Source organism: Pristiophorus japonicus, unplaced genomic scaffold, assembly GCF_044704955.1.
Source record: "Pristiophorus japonicus isolate sPriJap1 unplaced genomic scaffold, sPriJap1.hap1 HAP1_SCAFFOLD_1084, whole genome shotgun sequence".
In the NCBI taxonomy this organism is placed as follows: Eukaryota; Metazoa; Chordata; class Chondrichthyes; family Pristiophoridae; genus Pristiophorus; species Pristiophorus japonicus.
The window spans coordinates 62395-84357 of NW_027250739.1; the positions used below are offsets into that span (position 1 = coordinate 62395).

A 21963-nucleotide genomic window follows, 5' to 3' on the forward strand; every position below is an offset into this window, starting at 1 on the left:
AAGTCCATGGGTGGCTCTGCTGCACAGGAAGGCAGGAAAAAGAAGGGGAATAGATCGACGTTTCTGCGGCCGCAATCGAGACTCCAGCATGGTATGTTGCCTCCCTGGTGCAAGAGTCAAGTATGTCTCGGAGCGGTTGCAGGACATGTTGGAGGGGGAGGGTGAACAGCCAGTTGTCATGGTGCATATAGGTACCAACGATATAGGTAAAAAACGGGATGAGATCCTACAAACTGAATTTAGGGAGCTAGGAGTAAAATTAAAAAGTAGGACCTGAAAGGTAGTAATCTCAGGATTGCTACCAGTGCCACGTGCTAGTCAGAGTAAGAATCGCAGGATAGCTCAGATGAATATGTGGCTTGAGAAGTGGTGCAGAAGGGAGGGATTCAAATTCCTGGGACATTGGAACCGATTCTGAGGGTGGTGGGACCAGTACAAACCGGACGGTCTGCACCTGGGCAGGACCGGAACCGATGTCCTGGGGGAGTGTTTGCTAGTGTGTTGGGGAGGGGTTAAACTAATATGGCAGGGGGGTGGGAACCTGTGCAGGGAAACAGAGGGAAGTAGAATGGGGGCAGAAGCAAAAGATAGAAAGAAGAAAAGTAAAAGTGGAGGGCAGAGAAACCCAAGGCAAAATCAAAAAGGGCCACATTACAGCAAAATTCTAAAGAGGCAAAGTGGGTTAAAAAGACAAGCCTAAAGGCTCTGTACCTCACTGCGAGGAATATTCGTAATAAAGTGGATGAATTAACTGCACAGGCAGCAATTAATGAATATGATAAAATTGGCATCACGGCGACATGGCTCCAGGGTGACCAAGGCTGGGAACTCAACATCCAGGGGTATTCAACATTCAGGAAGGATAGGCAGAAAGAAAAAGGAGGTGGGGTAGAGTTGCTGGTTAAAGAGGAAATTAACACAATAGTAAGAAAGGACATTAGCTTGGATGATGTGGAATCTGTATGGGTGGAGTTGCGGAATACCAAAGGGCAGAAAATGCTAGTGGGAATTGTGTACAGACCACCAAACAGTAGTAGTGAGGTTGGGGACATCATCAAACAAGAAATTAGGGATACGTGCGATAAAGGTACAGCAGTTATCATGGGCGACTTTAATCTACATATAGATTGGGCTAACCAAGCTGCTAGCAATACGGTGGAGGAGGATTTCCTGGAGTGTTTTAGGGATGGTTTTCTAGACCAATATGTCGAGGAACCAACTAGAAGGCTGGCCATCCTAGACTGGGTGATGTGTAATGAGAAAGGACTAATTAGCAATCTTGTTGTGCGAGGCCTCTTGGAGAAGAGTGACCATAATATGGTAGAATTCTTTATTAAGATGGAGAGTGACACAGTTAATTCAGAGACTAGGGTCCTGAACTTAAGGAAAGGTAACTTTGATGGTATAAGACGTGATTTGGCTAGAATAGACTGGCAAATGATACTTAAAGGGTTGACGGTGGATAGGCAATGGCAAACATTTAAAGATCACATGGATGAACTTCAACAATTGTACATCCCTGTCTGGAGTAAAAATAAAACGGGGAAGGTGGCTCAACCGTGGCTAACAAGGGAAATTAAGGATAGTGTTAAATCCAAGGAAGAGGCATATAATTTGGCCAGAAAAAGCAGCAAACCTGAGGACTGGGAGAAATTTAGAATTCAGCCGAGGAGGACAAAGGATTTAATTAGGAGGGGGGAAATTGAGTATGAGAGGAAGCTTGCCAGGAACATAAAAATTGACTGCCAAAGCTTCTATAGTTATGTGAAGAGAAAAAGATTAGTGAAGACAAACGTAGGTACCTTGCAGTCAGATTCAGGTGAATTTGTAATGGGGAACAAAGAAATGGCAGACCAGTTGAAGAAATACTTTGGTTCTGTCTTCACGAAGGAAGACACAAATAATCTTCCGGAAATACTAGGGGACCAAGGGTCTTGTGAGAAGGAGGAACTGAAGGAAATCCTTACTAGGCAGGAAATTATGTTATGGAAATTGATGGGATTGAAGGCCGATAAATCCCAGGGGCCTGATAGTCTGCATCCCAGAGTACTTAAGGAAGTGGCCATAGAAATAGTGGATGCATTGGTGATCATTTTCCAACTGTCGATCGACTCTGGATCAGTTCCTATGGACTGGAGAGTAGCTAATATCACAGCACTTTTAAAAAAGGAGGGAGAGAAAAAACGGGGCATTATAGACCGGTTAGCCTGACATCAGTAGTGGGGAAAATGTTGGAATCAATTATTAAAGGTGAAATAGCAGCGCAGTTGGAAAGCAGTGACAGGATTGGTCCAAGTTACCATGGATTTATGAAAGGTTGACAAATCTTCTGGAATTTTTTGAGGATGTAACTAGTAGAGTGGACAAGGGAGAATCAGTGCATGTGGTGTATTTGGACTTTCAAAAGGCTTTTGACAAGGTCTCACACAAGAGATTGGTGTGCAAAATTAAAGCACATGGCATGGGGAGTAATGTACTGATGTGGATAGAGAACTGGTTGGCAGACAAGAAGCAGAGAGTCGAGATAAACGGATCCTTTTCAGAATGGTAGGCAGTGACTAGTGGGGTGCCGCAGGGCTCAGTGCTGGAATGCCAGCTACTTACAAGATACATTAATGATTTAGATGAAGGAATTGAGTGTAATATCTCTAAGTTGGCAGCTGACACTAAGCTCGGTGCGGTGTGAGCTATGAGGAGGACGCTAAAAGGCTGCAGGGTGACTTGGACAGGTTAGGTGAGTGGGCAAATGCATGGCAGATGCAATATGATGTGGATAAATGTGAGGTTATCCATTTTGGTGACAAAAGCACAAAGGCAGAATATTATCTGAATGGCGGCAGATTAGGAAAAGCGGAGGTGCAACGAGACCTGGGTGTCATGGTACATCAATCATTGAAAGTTGGCATGTAGGTATAGCAGGCGGTGAAGAAGGCAAATGGTATGTTGGCCTTCATAGCTAGAGGTTTTGAGTATAGGAGCAGGGAGGTCTTACTGCAGTTGTACAGGGCCTTGGTGAGGCCTCACATGGAATATTGTGTTTAGTTTTGGTCTCCTAATCTGAGGAAGGACGTTATTGCTATTGAGGGAGTGCAGCAAAGGTTCACCAGACTGATTCCCGGGATGGCAGGACTGACATATGAGGAGAGACTGGATCGACTGGGCCTGTATTCACTGGAGTTTAGAAGGATGAGAGGGGATCGCATAGAAACATATAAAATGCTGAGGAGACTGGACAGGTTAGATGCAGGAAGAATGTTCCCATTGTTTGGGAAGTCCAGAACCAGCGGACACAGTCTAAGGATAAGGGATAAGCCATTTAGGACTGAGATGAGGAGAAACTTCTTCACTCAGAGAGTTGTTAACCTGTGGAATTCCCTACCGCAGAGAGTTGTTGATGCCAGTTCATTGGATATATTCAAGAGGGAGTTAGATATGGCCCTTACGGCTGAAGGGATCAAGGGGTATGGAGAGAAAGCAGGAAAGGGGTACTGAGGTGAATGATCAGCCATGATCTTATTGAATGGTGGTGCAGGCACGAAGGGCCGAATGGCCTACTCCTGCACCTATTTTCTATGTGTCTATATTTCTATCCATGTAAGCATTTGGTACTAGCATGTGATGCATCATCATATGGCGTCGGGTGTGTATTGAACAAGCTAATGATTTCGGGAAACTGCAACAAAAGAACATAAGAACATAAGAATTAGGAACAGGAGTAGGCCATCTAGCCCCTCGAGCCTGCTCCGCCATTCAACAAGATCATGACTGATCTGGCCGTGGACTCAGCTCCACTTACCCGGCCGCTCCCCATAACCCTTAATTCCCTGATTGGTTAAAAATCTATCTATCTGTGATTTGAATACATTTAATGAGCTAGCCTCAACTGCTTCCTCGGGCAGAGAATTCCACAGATTCACAACCCTCTGGGAGAAGAAATTCCTTCTCAACTCGGTTTTAAATTGGCTCCCCCGTATTTTGAGGATGTGCCCCCTTGTTCTAGTCTCCCCAACCAATGGAAACAACCTCTCTGCCTCTATCTTGTCTATCCCTTTCATTATTTTAAATGTTTCTATAAGATCACCCCTCATCCTTCTGAACTCCAACGAGTAAAGACCCAGTCTACTCAATCTATCATCATAAGGTAACCCCCTCATCTCCGGAATCAGCCTGGTGAATCGTCTCTGTACCCCCTCAAAGCTAGTATATCCTTCCTTAAGTAAGGTGTCCAAAACTGCACGCAGTACTCCAGGTGTGGCCTCACCAATCCCTTGTACAGTTGCAGCAGGACCTCCCTGCTTTTGTACTCCATCCCTCTCGCAATGAAGGCCAACATTCCATTCGCCTTCCTGATTACCTGCTGCGCCTGCAAACTAACTTTTTGGGATTCATGCACAAGGACCCCCAGGTCCCTCTGCACCACAGCATGTTGTAATTTCTCCCCATTCAAATAATATTTCCTTTTACTGTTTTTTTTCCAAGGTGGATGACCTCACATTTTCCGACATTGTATTCCATCTGCCAAACCTTAGCCCATTCGCTTAACCTATCTCAATCTCTTTGCAGCTTCTCTGTGTCCTCTACACAACCCGCTTTCCCACTAATCTTTGTGTCATCTGCAAATTTTGTTACACTACAGTCTGTCTTCTTATGCATCCAGGAGTCTGTCTAAGGCTGAGAGAGCTTACAGCATGATTGAGAAAGAAGCGTTAACGTTAATGTCTATGGGGTAAAGAAAATGCATCAATACCTGTTTGGGCTAAAATTCGAATTGGAAACTGACCATAAGCCACTTATATCCCTGTTTTCCGAGAGTAAAGGGATAAATACCAACGCATCGGCCCACATCCAGAGATGGGCACTCACGTTGTCCGCATACAACTACGCCATCCGCCACGGGCCAGGCACAGAAAACTGCGCCGATGCTCTTAGTAGGCTGCCATTGCCCACCACAGGGGTGGAAATGGCGCAGTCCGCAGATCTAGCCATGGTTATGGAAGAATTTGAGTGAGCAATCACCTGTCACTGCCCGGTAGATCAAAACCAGAACAAGCCAGGACCCCTTATTATCTCTAGTCAAAAGCTGTGTGCATCACGGGAGCTGATCCAGTGTCCCAGTGGAAATGCAGGATAAGATAAAGTCGTTCCAACGGCGCAAAAATGAAATGTCTATTCAGGCAGACTGCCTTCTGTGGGTCAATCGAGTAGTGGTCTCCAAGAAGGGGACCTCCAGAGTACCCACCCAGGCATCGTAATGATGAAAGCGATAGCCAGATCCCACGTGTGGTCACCCGGTATCGATGCGGACTTAGAGTCCTGCGTTCACAGATGTAATACATGCTCGCAGTTAAGCAATGTACCCAGGGAGGGGCCGCTAAGTTTATGGTCTTGTCCCTCCAAACCATGGCCTAGGGTACACGTCGACTATGCAGGCCCGTTCTTGGGTAAAATGTTCCTTGTGGTTGTCGACACGTCCTCCAAATGGATTAAATGTGAGATAAGGTCGGCTAGCACGTCTGCTGCCACTACTGAAAGCCTGCGAGCCATGTTTGCCTGGTGAGCGACAATGGGCCATGTTTTACCAGTGCTGAGTTCAAAGAATTCACGACCCGTAACGGGATCAAGCACGTCACATCTGCCCCGTTTAAACCAGCGTCCAATGGTCAGGCAGAGAGAGCAGTGCAAACCATCAAGCAAACTTGAAGAGGGTAACTGAAGGCTCACTGCAGACTTGCCTATCCCGAGTCCTGCTTAGCTACCGCATGAGACCTCACTCACTCACTGCAATCCCACCTACTGAACTGCTCATGAAAAGAGCACTTAAGACAAGGCTCTCGTTAGTTCACCCTGATCTACATGAACAGGTAGAGAGCAGGCGGCTTCAACAAAGTCCATACCATGATTGCGCAAATAAGTCAAGCAAGATTGAAATCAATAATCCTGTATTTGTATTAAATTATGGACAAGGTCCCAAGTGGCTTCCCGGCACTGTCGTGGCCAAAAGAGGAGCAGGGTGTTTCGGGTCAAACTTTCAAATGGACTCATTCACCGGAAACACTTGGACCAAATCAAACTCAGATTCACGGACTTTCCTGAGCAACCCACCTTGGACCCTACCTTTTTTGATCCCCCAACATACACACCAGTGGCAACCGGCACCACGGTTGACCAGGAAGCAGCCCAGCAGGGGATAACACACCAGGCAGCCCAGCAAGGCCAGCTGCATAACAGCCCAGCGAGGGCCCAACAAATGATTCAACAACACCAGTTTTCACACCGAGATGATCAACCAGGGCAAGAAGGGCCCCAGATCGACTCACATTGTAAATAGTTACAGTATTGACTTTGTGCGGGGGGGAGTGTTGTTATATATGTAAACTTGTATTTACTCTGTACAGCCACCAGAGGGCTCATCCCTGGGAATCCCAAGGGATCCCATAATCCCTTGGGAGCACAGGTCTTTAAGAAGGCTTCATAGGTTGGAGAGGCACTCTGGAGACCTGCAATAAAAGACTAAGGTCATACGTTACTTTGAGCTCACAGTGTTCAGCCTGACTCTTTCTCCATACACAACACATAGTAACAGAAGTAGGCCATTTAGCTCCTCAAGCTTGTTCTGCCATTCAATGAGATTATGGCTGATCTGTGATCTAACTTCACATACCTGCCTTTGCCTCATATCCCTTAATACCTTTGGTTAACATAAATGTGTCGATCTTAGATTTAAAAATAACAATTAATCTAGCATCATTTGCCATTTGTGGAAGAGAGTTCCAAATTTCTACCACCCTTCGTGTGTAGAAGTGTTTCCTAATTTAACTCCTGAAAGGTCTGGCTCTAATTTTTAGACTATGTCCCCTAGTCCTAGTTGCCCCAACCAGCAGAAATAGTTTCTCTCCATCTACCCTATCTGTTCTCCTAATATCTTGAAAACTTCGAACAGATCACACCTTAATCTAAATTCCAATGGCATAGGAGAGTGAGGGATCTGGGACATCTGGCGAGTGAGTTCCCATTGTCCGTGGCCTCTCAGTGGCGGAGCAGATGGCGCAAGTGAGGTCGACCTGGAGTCCAGGCCTGAATTGTGGCCTGGCAGGTAGTTACTGCCACTTTCTGGGGAGGGGGTAAGATTCTTCCACTGCAGTATGCAGCCTCTGGGGCAGGCCGGTTCCTTTGGCAGTATTTAAATCAACAAATTTCTCCTTGGCAGGGTCAGCAGGACAAGTCCTGGGTGGGAGCATCCTATCACTTACACAAGGCTGCATATCCTGCCATGGCTTTTGGGGATGGTTCGCTATCGGGTCATTGGAGCCCTTCCTGATCCTATCTTTGCCTGAAATCGACACATGCACATCCAACAGGAGATGTTGATTAGTGATCGATTTTTCTCTTCCCTCACCTATAAATAACGAGGAAAATTGTGGTACCTCACTCGCACCTTGGCTGAATTTGCCTTCAGCATAAACCAGGAATCAAACCTGGAATCTAATGATTTGCATTGCACAATGCACTCAGTGAATTTATATACTGGGCAAAGGGTGGCCACATTCCGAGTATCTTAATATTTCATATTTTGTTTTCTATTTTATTTTGGGCTCATCCAGGTAAGAGATGTTAATATTGTGGAATGGAATAATTTCCCCATTGTCAACATCATACACTAAAGGGCAGCTGTAACACAGGCCAGCTGTAGAATAAAGCTCCTCCTACTTTGCTCCAACATTGAGGCTATTTCCAACCTCAAAGGATGCACCAGTATAAATGTTTCTGCTTCCTATTCCACCTATCATTCGATCCAAAAATTATTGACCTTTTTGGCACATTCCCAGCGTTATTCCACAAATTCCACCATAATTTCTGGCATTTTATGGTATCAATCGAATTATGGAAGAATCAACTAAGGACAACAGCTTGAGAATATATAGCTCCTTTAACATAGAAAATTGGCCCTTGGTACTTTACAGAGGCATAATTGGACAAAAAGCAACACGATGGCAAAAAAGGAGCTATTAGGAGGGGTGATTAAAAGCTTGGTCAAAGAGGTAGGTTATAAGGAAGGTCTTAAAGGAGGAGGGAAAGTTGAGGGGTTTAGAGAGGGAATTCCAGAACGTAGGGCCAAGGCAGCTGAAAATGTGACCGCTGGAATTTTTAGTTTGAAATTAGATACTTGTTGCTCCCTGAACTGCAGTGAAAGTTTGTATTCTAACAGCCGTCTCACACAGATCTCTTCTTTAAAGATCTTCCTGTTCTGTTGAACTTTTACAAATAATTTATCTTCAGTCGGCTTTCTGGTGATTTTCAAAACATTCATTTGGCTGCTTTCCTATCAACATAAACACCATACCTGTTCTGATAAAAACAAAAGATAACAACCCTCCCCAAAAACCCAAGCAAACCTCTCTTGTCACATTAAGAACTCCCTTCCACATACAGCTTACCTTTAATGTGCAATGTAAACGGGTGGGATTTGTGGAATGGAATAATGCTGGGTGAGATTTCTGCCCAAAGATTTGGAAATCCTTCAATACTACTGCAGGCCCTTATTAGCAAGTAGGATGCAACTTAACTAAACTCCCGCTCAGAGATTTTATTAAGCAAGCATTCACTAGTGAATGAGGAAACATAGAAACATAGAAAATAGGTGCAGGAGCAGGCCATTCGGCCCTTCAAGCCTGCACCACCATTCAATAAGATCATGGCTGATCATTCCTTCAGTACCCCTTTCCTGCTTTCTCTCCATACCCCTTGATCCCTTTAGCCATAAGGGCCATATCTAACTCCCTCTTGAATATATCCAATGAACTGGCATCAACAACTCTCTGCGGCAGGGAAGTCCACAGGTTAACAACTCTCTGAGTGAAGAAGTTTCTCCACATCTCAGTCCTAAATGGCCTGCCCCTTATCCTGTGTCTCCTGGTTCTGGACTTCCCCAACATCGGGAACATTCTTCCCGCATTTAACCTGTCCAGTCCCGTCAGAATCTTATATGTTTTTATGAGATCCCCTCTCATCCTTCTAAACTCCAGTGTATAAAGGCCCCCAAAGTGGATAACCTCACATTTATCCACATTATACTGCATCTGCCATGTATTTGCCCACTCGCCTAACCTGTCCAAGTCACCCTGCAGCCTCTTTGCGTCCTCCTCACAGCTCACAGCACCACCCAGTTTCGTGTCATCTGCAAACTTGGAGATATTACACTCAATTCCATCATTTAAATCATTAATATATATATTGTAAAGAGCTGGGGTCCCAGCACTGAGCCCTGCGGCACTCCACTAGTCACTGCCTGCCATTCTGAAAAGGACCCGTTTATCCCGACTCTCTGCTTCCTGTCTGCCAACCAGTTTTCTATCCACGTCAGTACATTACCCCCAAGATGTCTAATTGAAGGATTAAGCCCAGTCAAAAAATGAATGGGGTCGGATGACATCACTGGATGTTGGTTTTCCCAGTTACTACACAACCAGCTCGTGATAGTAAGAGTGTTCCCACCAAGTGGAAATTTTAGTTCTAAATATGAAATTCTAACATACCATTTTGATCATATTGCTGAAGTCAGACTTTAATTCTTTGTTTTCCTCAAATTGCTTTATCTTTAATTAATTTTTCAGAGATGTGGTCACCAGCTGCCATATTCTTGGCTTTGGATTCTTGCCCTGAGTTCTAATCTTTCCTCTGAAGGACTTCCATCTAAAATGAAAAATAAATTGAGTTAGCATATTTTACATAATGAAAGGGGAGCATTACAGGACAAAATTTAAGTTTATTAATGATCAGATCGTAATTAACATATCTGTTTACCCATAAATAAACTATAAGTAGGTTGGCAGATAAGGCTGGATAGATGTGTGTTATTTCCTTTTGCTTTATGCAAAAACTAGATGACAGCTTCTTTACAAAATTATTTAAAACATAGTGTAAAGTATGAAGTGGGGCTTTCGAGCTCTGTTATAATTAAAGGGTTAAGAATTACAGGAGGCCAAATTGTTGAACCACAGGAGGCCAAACTATTGAACCACAAATAGCCAAACTGTTGAACCACAGGAGGTCCAGAAGGGCAGCTAAACAGGGCAAGAGGTCAAAAGTCTCATGTTGGAAAAACTCCATTTAGTATGAGACAAAGGCGACTGATTGTGTGATGCGAAAGGGAATTCGTCAAGCAACAATTGTGCACACGGGCTTTGGGCCAATTAAACGGCACAGGGGGGCCGTGCACGAGGCTGACATGTATCATTAAGTGTATAAAAGGTTTCTTGGAACTTTGTATCATTGGAGAGGCCTGGCAACAGACAACCAGCAGGCAAGTTCCCCACCGGTGTAAAATAAAGACTATTTGAATCTTCAAACCCAGATCTGGTGTTGAGTATTTATTTTAAATACTCCACGACAATGATTCAAATAGAGCATGTAGTGCAACACCCACACCCTGGCCGGCATCTTCCCAGCCCTGCGAGTGCAGATTTGGAGGCGGCTCTGATTGACAGCGGGTCGGGATCCTGCTCTAAACCTGCCTCTGTGTGAGTTTCTGACCTGACAAGTCTGCGTGCGGATCACAGACCTGACAGCAAGCGGCAGGTCAGTTAATTAAAGTCGTTAAGGGGTAGTTGAATGCTACTTAAGAGCATTTAAAGCAGGCACTTACAATCTTACCAACCTTCTGACGGGTTTGCCGTACCTCGGGGAACACGGCAGGGGTAAGTGGAGTCAGGTTCTCAATGACTCTATTGCTTTGGCAAGTTGACAGCTGAAGAAGTGGGACAAAAGTTATAATTTCACAGCTGTTCACTTTCCAATGTCAGAATCTGAAGCCTTCAGGAACTGGAAGAAACTTTTGAGCCGAATGCAGTTGGAAGTGTTTGCAGTGAACTGTCCATTCACTGTCATCTCCTTGGAACAATCTCTCTTACCATTGACAGATCTCTTCTGTCATTTCAACCTCACCTGCCATCTACTCCAACAGCATTGGTGCCCTTGAAAAAATCTCACCTTGGTCCATGGAATCCCACCACGATCAGCACCAACACCAAAATCACCAGGCACACGAGCGTCGCCAACAATAACACCAACCTTCTCCGCAATCACCTGGTGCTGCACAGAACACGGGGCATCAGCACCCAACCACATTGCTGCCAGGGATGGCCACACCATGGCTACATTTACTTCATTTGATGCTGTGCACCTTGGCCCCACACCAGCTCCATAGAGCATTCCTGCAATGCCCAAACCATTCCTTTCACACTCATCACCATTGTGAAGGGTACCGTTATGTCTTACCATTCACTACAACTCACTAAGCCACTTCCAAAGGTGCACACAAATCTGTCCAAGAACACGAAGTGTTCAAAATAAAGATTTCAATGTTTGACAACACATTAGCAGAAACTTTACATGAAGATTGGCTAAAACCCAAGTGCCTAGCCTTGCGAGTTATTAGTTGGTATGATTGGACAAGGATGAGGGTGAGAGTGAATGGTGGCTAGTGAGATGGGGAAGTGATAATGTGGATAGCGGGATGGGTGGAGGTGCAAGGTAAATTGGTGTGAGTAAGTTTGTGCAGGAGTAGGGTACGGAATGCAGAGTGATGGGGATGTGATGAATGGCACAGCAGGATGAGGCTGAGTTTGGCTTTGCAGTAACGTTTCGTGATCCACTAAGATCATTGAAAGGTTTGTGCCACTGTAACCAGCACCTGACGACATCCCTGCTTGTGCCCTCCTGTGCAATGTGGCTGCGTTGGTGTCCTGGAGAGGTCTTTTCCATACATTGGAAGGGAAGAGAACCTCTCTGCGTGCTGTGACTCCCTCTATAAGCATCTGGAGGGAGTCATGGGAGAGCCTGGGTCCAGCCGTATACCTTTGTGCAGTGTTTCTCAGTGTTTGCAGCAGTTCAATGCTGTAGAACACTGACAGAAGAACTGTCAAAATGAATGTGGCCATGGTCCCTTTAAGAAAACCAGCTGATGATATGTCATTAGATGACATCATCAGACCAGCTTCCTGTTAATTGGTTGGGAACCTCGCAGGGCGGGCTTAACAAGCCCATTAATGGAAGATTGCTATCAGAGGGTGGGCTGCAGCTGGGAGTGCTATAAGATTCAGCAAACATCGACAGCAAAAACTTAAATTGCTTGGTAACATTTTCTGTTACTGCAGAGAGCGGACAGCACTGACCTGGGGCAGGTCCAAACATGTTTAACTTGAATACACATCAGCTGGGCGGGAATGAGAATGGCTAAAAGCAGGAACATCATGGTTGATGGGTGCCTTTTGTCATGGAATGAGAAGCAATCAATGCGACATTAAGTAAAGTGGCTGCGTTTTCAGGCCATCGAAAGACAAAGGAAAGTTATTCGACCACAGACCCATCGGAGCCACACATCGTGGTACAGCCCAGTTGACAAATGAACAAGCCACAGACTTGAGTTTGCTTTTCAGTTGGACAGCCTCAGGGGAAGTACAGGTGGACTTTTGGCGTAAAAAGGAGCATTTTTGCAAGTATAAGAGAGGCAGTTTTGGCTGCCATCTCTCTCTCTCTCCCCCTCTCTTAAGCCTGCTTGCAATGCACAAGGACTGAGCACTCCATCTGGGATGGAGAGAAGAAACACCAGAGAGCCTTGCTACTTCGACTGGGAAGCTGACCTTGAGACTGGACTTGAAGACCCAGAAGATACGCCTCAGCGGGAGAAGCAGCGAGTAAGCCAGAAGGGTAATTGGTGAGCATTTACCCCAGTCCACACATCTTTAAGACCACTGCATAGTGTGAAAGGGTGTCGTGTGTCCAATCAAGCTTTAGGGGTTTTAGTGGGGAGGTTTTTGCAAGGATCATAAGCATATGCACATTCTGTTGCACAGATCCAGTGGTGCTATTTTGAATCTGAGCAGGGGTGTTTCAGATATGGGTACTTCGCGTTATGGGTCATTTTAGACAGGCCAGACTGTGTGTTGTACTGTGTTTGTTTGTATTACATTACCAGGGTATCTTTTTACTGGGTGCAGGTGTGTTTTAACTTGAATAAAAGCATTGTGATGGTGGCGACCGAAAAGATTTGTATGTGACTGTATATTACTGTTCACGACTATAACACCTGTGTCTAGAAATACTGTAAGAGGGGTGATTCGAAACCACCAGGGGCAAAACCACTTACAGTGCACACCACCAATGCCGCCTGCACCCAACTTTCCCCCATTGGCAAAATCGTCCCTCTGACCGATTTGAAAATATATAGATAGAAACAAACCAAAGAGAAAACAAAGCTATATTTTATAAAGAATTTGGGTGTTGTGGTTTACGAATTATTTACATGTTTAATTTGTTTTAAGCTTTCATATTGCCATCTCCAAACTTTCAGAATTACTCAGATACCAGGCAATATGTAAGCTGGAAAATGTAATGTAGAGCAAAGGTTTTCAGGCTGCAGCTGAGAAGAATGGAATTAGAACCATAAAAACATAGAAAATAGGTGCGAGAGTATGCCATTCGGCCCTTCGAGACAGTACTTACCATTCAATAAGATCATGGCTGATCATTCACCTCAGTACCCCTTTCCTGCTTTCTCTCCATACCCCTTGATCCCTTTAGCCATAAGGGCCACTTCTAACTCCCTCTTGTATATATCCAACGAACTGGCATCAACAACTCTCTGCGGTAGGGAATTCCACAGGTTAACAACTCTCTGAGTGAAGAAGTTTCTCTTCATCTAAGTCCTAAATGGCTTACCCCTTATCCTTAGACTGTGTCCCCTGGTTCTGGACTTTCCTAACATCGGGAACATTCTTCCTGCATCTAACCTGTCCAGTCCCGTCAGAATTTTATATGTTTCTATGAGATCTCCTCTCATCCTTCTAAACTCCAGTGAACAAAGGCCCAGTCGATCCAGTCTCTCCTCATATGTCAGACCAGCCATCCCGGGAATCAGTCTGGTGAACCTTCGCTGCACTCCCTCAATAGCAAGAACGTCCTTCCTCAGATTAGGAGACCAAAACTGAACACAATATTCCAGGTGAGGCCTTACCAAGGCCCTGTACAATTGCAGTAAGACCTCCCTGCTCCTATACTCAAAACCCCTAGCTATGAAGGCCAACATACCATTTGCCTTCTTCACCGCCTGCTGTACCTGCATGCCAACTTTCAATAACTGATGTACCATGACACCCAGGTCTTGTTGCACCTCCCCTTTTCCTAATCTGCTGCCATTCAGATAATATTCTGCATTCGTGTTTTTGCCCCCAAAGTGGATAACCTTACATTTATCCACATTATACTGCATCTGCCATGCATTTGCCCACTCACCTAACCTGTCCAATTCACCCTGCAGCCTCTTAGCGTCCTCCTTGCAGCTCACAAGGCCACCCAGTTTAGTGTCATCTGCAAACTTGGACATATTACACTCAAGTCCTTCATCCAAATCATTAATGTATATTGTAAATAGCTGGGGTCCCAGCACTGAACCTTGCGGTACCCCACTAGTCACAGCCTGCCATTCTGAAAAGGACCCATTTATTCTGACTCTCTGCTTCCTGTCTGCCAACCAGTTTTCTATCCACGTCAGTACATTACCCCCAATACCATGTGTTTTAATTTTGTACACCAATCTCTTGTGTGGGACCTTGTCAAAAGACTTTTGAAAGTCCAAATACACCACATCCACTGGTTCTCCCTTGTCCACTCTACTAGTTACATCCTTAAAGAATTCCAGAAGATTTGTCAAGCATGATTTCCCCATCATAAATCCATGCTGACTTGGACCGATCCTGTCACTGCTTTCTAAATGTGCTGTTATTTCATCTTTAATAATTGATTCCAACATTTTTCCCACTACTGATGTCAGGCTAACCGGTCTATAATTACCCGTTTTCTCTCTCCCTCCCTTTTTAAAAAGTGGTGTTACATTAGCTACCCTCCAGTCCAGAGCAAATGATCCAGAGTCGATAGAATGTTGGAAAATGATCACCAATGCATCCACTATTTCTATGGCCACTTCCTTAAGTACTTTGGGATGCAGACTATCATGCCCCTGGGATTTCAATCCCATCAATTTTCCTCACACAATTTCCCGCCGAATAAGGATATCCTTCAGTTCCTCCTTCTCAATAGATCCTTGGTCTCCTAGTACTTCCGGAAGATTATTTGTGTCTTCCTTCGTGAAGACAGAACCAAAGTATTTGTTCAACTGGTCCACCATTTCTTTGTTCCTCATTACAAATTCACCTGAATCTGACTGCAAGGGACCTACGTTTGTCTTCACTAATCTTTTTCTCTTCACATAACTATAGAAGCTTTTGCAGTCAGTTTTTATGTTCCTGGCGAGTTTCCTCTCATACTCTATTTTCCCCTTCCTAATTAAACCCTTTGTCCTCCTTTGCTGAATTCTAAATTTCTCCCAGTCCTCAGCTGCATTTTCTGGCCAATTTATATGCCTCTTCCTTGGATTTAACACTATCCTTAATTTCCCTTGTTAGCCACGATTGAGCCACCTTCCCTGTTTTATTTTTACTCCAGACAGGGATGTACAATTATTGAAATTCATCCATGTGATCTTTAAATGTTTGCCATTGCCTATCCACCGTCAACCCTCTAAGTATAATTTGCCAGTCTATTCTAGCCAATTCACATCTCATACCATCGAAGTTACCTTTACTTAAGTTCAGAACCCGAGTCTCTGAATTAACTGTGTCACTCTCCATCTTAATAAAGAATTCTACCATATTATGCTCACTCTTACCCAAGGTGCCTCGCACAACAAGATTGCTAATTAGTCCTTTCTCATTACACATCACCCAGTCTAGGATGGCCAGCCCTCTAGTTGGTTCCTCGACATATTGGTCTCGAATACCATCCCTAATACACTGAAGGAAATCCTCCTCCATCGTATTGCTACCAGTTTGGTTAGCCCAATCTGTATGTAGATTAAAGTCGCCTATGATAACTGCTGTACCTTTATTGCATGCATCCCTAATTTCTTGTTTGATGCTGTCCTCAACCTCACTACTACTGTTTGGTGGTCTGTACACAACTCCCACTAGCGTTTTCTGGCCTTTGGTATTCCGCAGCTCCACCCATACAGATTCCACAACATCCAGGCTAATGTCCTTCCTTACTATTGTGTTAATTTCCTCTTTAACCAGCAACGCTACCCGACCTCTTTTTCCTTTCTGTCTATTCTTCCTGAATGTTGAATACCCCTGGATGTTGAGTTCCCAGCCTCGGTCACTCTGGAGCGATGCCTCCATGATGCCAATGGTATCATATTCATTAATTGCTGCCTGTGTAGTTAATTCGTCCACCTTATTATGAATACTCCTCGCATTGAGGCACAGAGCCTTCAGGCTTGTCTTGTTAACACACTTTTCCCTTTTAGAATTTTGCTGCAATGTGGCCCTTTTTGATTTTTGCCTTGGGTTTCTCTGCCCTCCACTTTTACTTTTCTTCTTTCTATCTTTTGCTTCTGCCCCTATTTTACTTCCCTCTGTCTCCCTGCATAAATTCCCATCCCCCTGCCATATTAGTTTAACTCCTCCCCAACAGCACTAGCAAACACTCCCTCTAGGACATTGGTTCCGATCCTGCCCAGGTGCAGACCGTCCGGTTTGTACTGGTCCCACCTCCCCCAAAACCGGTTCCAATGTCCCAGTAATTTGAATCCCTCCCTTCTACACCACTCCTCTAGCCACATATTCATCTGAGCTATCCTGTGATTCCTGCTCTGACTAGCACGTGGCACTGGTAGCAATCCTGAAATTACTGCCTTTGAGGTCCTACTTTTTAATTTAACTCATAGCTCCCTAAATTCAGCTTGTAGGACCTTATCCCGTTTTTTACCTATATCGTTGGTACCGATATAGACCACGACAACTGGCTGTTCACCCTCCCTTTTCAAAATGTCCTGCACCCGCTCCGAGACATCCTTGACCCTTGCACCAGGGAGGCAACATACCAAGCTGGAGTCTCAATTGCAGCCGCAGAAACGTCTATCTATTCCCCTTACAATTGAATCCCTTATCACTCTAGCTCTCCCCTCCTGTGCAGCAGAGCCAGCCACAGTGCCATGGACTTGGCTGCTGCTGCTCTCCCCTGATGAGTCATCCCCCTCAATAGTACCCAAAGCGATGTATCTGTTTTGCAGGGGCATGACCGCAGGGGCCCCCTGCACTACCTTCCTTCCACTGCTCTTCCTGTTGGCCACCCATCCCCTATCAGGGTGTGTACACTTTACCTGCGGTGTGGTCAACTCACGAAACGTCATTCACGTCATTCTCAGCATCGTGGATACTCCAGAGTAAATCCACCTGCAGCTCCAGTGCCGCAATGCAGTCTGTCAGGTGCTGCAGGTGGATACACTTCCCACACAAGTAGTTGTGTGGGAAGTATATCTGCCTGCTTATCTGTAATGTTGACCTGAATCACTGTCCAGCTGGATATCGTGTGGCATTGGTCTGTGAGATTAAAAATTTACATTATGAAATTGTGGAGGCAAACCCATACCCTACCAACCTGTGGTACAATTCAGAGAACCATGTGCCCAACATGCACTCATGAGTGCTGTCACGACAAAACTTGGCTGATATAATATAAAAATGATGGAATCAATTATTAAGGATGTCATAGCAGCGCATTTGGAAAGAGGTGACATGATAGGTCCAAGTCAGCATGGATTTGTGAAAGGGAAATCATGCTTGACAAATCTTCTGGAATTTTTTGAGGATGTTTCCAGTAGAGTGTACATGGGAGAACCAGTTGATGTGGTATATTTGGACTTTCAGAAGGCTTTCGACAAGGTCCCACACAAGAGATTAATGTGCAATGTTAAAGCACATGGGATTGGGGGTAATGTGCTGACATGGATTGAGAACTGGTTGTCAGACAGGAAGCAAAGAGTAGAAGTAAATGGGTACTTTTCAGAATGGCAGGCAGTGACTAGTGGGATACCGCAAGGTTCTGTGCTGGGGCCCCAGCTGTTTACATTGTACATTAATGATTTGGACGAAGGGATTAAATGTAGTATCTCCAAATTTGCGGATGACACTAAGTTGGCTGGCAGTGTGAGCTGCGAGGAGGATGCTATGAGGCTGCAGAGTGACTTGGATAGGTTAGGTGTGTGGGCAAATGCATGGCAGATGAAGTATAATGTGGATAAATGTGAGGTTATCCACTTTGGTGGTAAAAACAGAGAGACAGACTATTATCTGAATGGTGACAGATTAGGAAAAGGGGAGGTGCAACGAGACCTGGGTGTCATGGTACATCAGTCATTGAAGGTAGGCATGCAGGTACAGCAGGCGGTTAAGAAAGCAAATGGTATGTTGGCCTTCATAGCGAGGGGATTTGAGTACAGGGGCAGGGAGGTGTTGCTACAGTTGTACAGGACCTTGGTGAGGCCACACCTGGAGTATTGTGTACAGTTTTGGTCTCCTAACTTGAGGAAGGACATTCTTGCTATTGAGGGAGTGCAGCGAAGGTTCACCAGACTGATTCCCAGGATGGCGGGACTGACATACCAAGAAAGACTGGATCAACTGGGCTTGTATTCACTGGAGTTCAGAAGAATGAGAGGGGATCTCATAGAAACGTTTAAAATTCTGACGGGTTTAGACAGGTTAGATGCAGGAAGAATGTTCCCAATGTTGGGGAAGTCCAGAACCAGGGGTCACAGTCTAAGGATAAGGGGTAAGCCATTTAAGACCGAGATGAGGAGAAACTTCTTCACCCAGAGAGTGGTGAACCTGTGGAATTCTCTACCACAGAAAGTTGTTGAGGCCAATTCACTAAATATATTCAAAAAGGAGTTAGATGAGGTCCTTACTACTAGGGGGATCAAGGGGTATGGCGAGAAAGCAGGAATGGGGTACTGAGGTTGCATGTTCAGCCACGAACTCATTGAATGACGGTGCAGGCTCGAAGGGCCGAATGGCCTACTCCTGCACATATTTTTTATGTTTCTATGTTTCTATGTAAAAAAGCAATTCCATGGCACGATAAAAAGAAAACCAATTTCAAGGAGGAAGTACCTTCCCAATGATGGATAGGCTTTGAGGGATCAGAAGATGAGCCATTCGTTGCAGAGTAACCAGCCTTTGTGTACTCTTGTAGCCAAGGTGTTGATGTGTCTGGTCCAATTCAGCTCATGGTCTGTGGTGTTGGTGGTTAGAGACATATTGCCATACTTGCCTCCTCTGCAGCATGATTACCCGTCTTCGGCACTAAAAGGTCTGACATTTCTCCATTACACAATTCACCAGTATTTGGGAATCTCACAGGAAAAAGGAGCTTTTCAAAGTTGCTGCTCAGTGTTTCTGAGAAATTTTTCACCTCTTTAGCTGGATTATCAACATTTGCATAATTTGTACCAATTAAGTGACTCATTAACTGAGAAATGTTACAGGATTTATTCCTATAATCGCACCATGAATGGCTTTTTTTGTCGCTCCCACAAATAAATTTGTGTTGCATCGTTACCTCTGGTGTCCCCCAAGGAGCTATCCTTGGCCCCCTCCTATTTCTCATCTACATGTTGCCCCTTGATGACATCATCCAGAAACACAGCGTCAGTTTCCACCTGTACTCTGATGACATCCATCTCAACCTCACTATCAGTTCTCTCGACCCGTCCACGGTCTCTAAATTGTCAGATTGCTTGTCCGACATCCAGTTCTGGATGAGCAGAAATTTTCTCAAATTGAATATTGGGAAGGCCGAAGCTATTCTTTTCAGACCCCACCACAAACTCCATTCCCTAGACACTGACTCCATCCCCCTCCCCAGCTCCTGTCTGAGGCTGAACTAGATTGTTCGCAACCTTGGTGCTATATTTGACCCTGAAATGAACTTTCGGCCACATATCCGCAGCATAACTAAGACCGCCTATTTCCACCTCCGTAACATCGCCCGTCTCTGCCCTTGCCTCAGCCTTTCCGCTGCTGAAGCCCTCACCATGCCTTTGTTACCTCTAGACTTGACTATTCCAACGCACTCCTGGCTGGCCTCCCACATTCTACCTTACGTAAACTAGAGGTGTTCCAAAACTCGGCTGCCCGTGTCCGAACTCGCACCAAGTCCCACTCACCCATCATCCCTGTGCTCGCTGACCTACTATGCCTTCCAGTTAAGCAATGCCTAATTTTATGATTCTCATCCTTATTTTCAAGTCCCTCCATAGCCTCACCCCACCCTATCTTTGTAATCTCCTCCAGCCCCACAACCCTGCAGAAATGTCTGTGCTCCTCTAATTCTGCCCTCCTGAGCATCCCTGATTATAATTGCTCAACCAATTGTGGACGTGCCTTCTGTTGCCTAGGCCCCAAGCTCTGGAACTCCCGGCCAAAACCTCCCCGCCTATCTACCTCTCTTTCCACCTTGAAGATGCTCCTTGAAACACACCTCTTTGACCAAGCTTTTGATCACCTGCACTAATTTCTACTTATGCGGATCGGTGTCAAATCTTTCGCGCATAATACTTCTGTGAAGCGCCTTGGAACGTTTCACTACGTTAAAGGTTCTATATAAATACAAGTTGTTGTTCAATGAGATTGCATGTTTGAAAACAGCACGTATCTGCCACTTTTTAGCAGGTTTTAATTCATGGGAAAAAAGGGCATTAAACACTTTTTTTGAGAACAGAAGAAAATATGACCCTAAGTTACGTAATTTGGTTATACTTACATTATCTATGAGTCATAGATTACATCCCCCCAAATTTACTTTTGTCTCATGGAAATAAATTGTGGGCAGAATTTTAAATTCCACTATTCCACAGGAAAAGCTTTTGTCACACATAATCCGAGAGAGGGGGTTTGATCCCAAATAGTACACATAATATTTCTATTTACTTGGGGGTAAACATTACTCTAATATTTAAACTTAATATATGAAGGGTTTGATTAAAAGGGTTTGATTTTAGCTTCACGTTGCCAATTAGAAATTAGTATAGAGATTTCACCGCTATTCCTTACCAGCAGAGGTTCTTACAGATTTGTGTCATTTTTGAATGGCAATAATGAAGAGGTCATCAATCTGGATTTTCCAGCCATCGTTTCAATGCCTGGAGAATCGGAAGTGCACAAACTGAATGTGCTAACCTCCGTGCCTGATTCTCCAATCTGTGCTGCAATCATGTGAGACTCTATGCTGAGAGCAGAGCTTTCCTCTGAAAATCTGGCAATGTAAGAGACGGTTGAAGGCTGTGATTGGGGATTTGTAAGTTTATAAGATGGATGAGATAAGGTGCGCTAAATGGCCGTCCTCATCAGTATTTACCTTGTGATTCTGGATTCTTACCTCTTTTCATGAAGGTCAAATTCAAGCTTGGACTCAAAGATTCCAAATGCTTTTGTTACAGTCGATTTAAGGTCTTTGGACACCTAAGTAAACAATAAGATGTAGGTTTCCAATAAAAGTATGTTCTACATAACAAAACTACTCAGAACTTTAACAAAAGCAAAATACTACGGATGCTGGAAAACCGAAATATAAACAAAGTATTGGAAATGCTCAGCAGGTCAGGCAACATCTGTGCAGAAAGAAACAAAGTTAACATTTCAAAAAGTAATCGACCTGAAATGTTCACTCTGTTTCTCTCTCCACAAATGCTGCCTGACCTGCTGAGTATTCCAGCACTTTCTGTATTTACTCAGTCTTTCCCCAACCAACATCCATATCACCTGACTGACACTCAAACTCTTCCTGTCAGGTAACATGAAATGCAAATATTAGCTGACATTCTGAACCAGTGGCCTTCCGCAGTCGACAATCTAATGCTTTACTATAATAGAACAGAGTGTCGAAATGCACTGTGGTTTTTCAGCGCCAGCGACCTCTGGACTCCGCCCCCGACACTTCTCGCACATGCGCAGACTCCTCGGACCCGGAACTGGAACCGGAAGTGGGGCCCTGACGAGTCCGCATGTAGTCTGCTGCTGAAACATTGCTTCCAGCCTTTGCATTATTGCAGGCTTCTGTGGGAGAGAAAAC

At 44.7% G+C, this 21963-nt stretch overlaps 1 long non-coding RNA gene across 1 annotated transcript in view; it reads right to left on the reverse strand.

Moving 5' to 3' along the window:
• Positions 1-21354, reverse strand: part of LOC139241453 (uncharacterized) — a 31652-nt gene extending 10298 nt beyond the window's left edge. The window contains exons 1-2 of the long non-coding RNA XR_011588907.1: positions 21271-21354; positions 9534-9690 (exon numbers count right to left, since the gene is read on the reverse strand). This is a non-coding gene — a long non-coding RNA (uncharacterized lncRNA). The remainder of the gene's footprint in view (positions 1-9533; positions 9691-21270) is intronic.
• Positions 21355-21963: the final 609 nt, after the last annotated feature.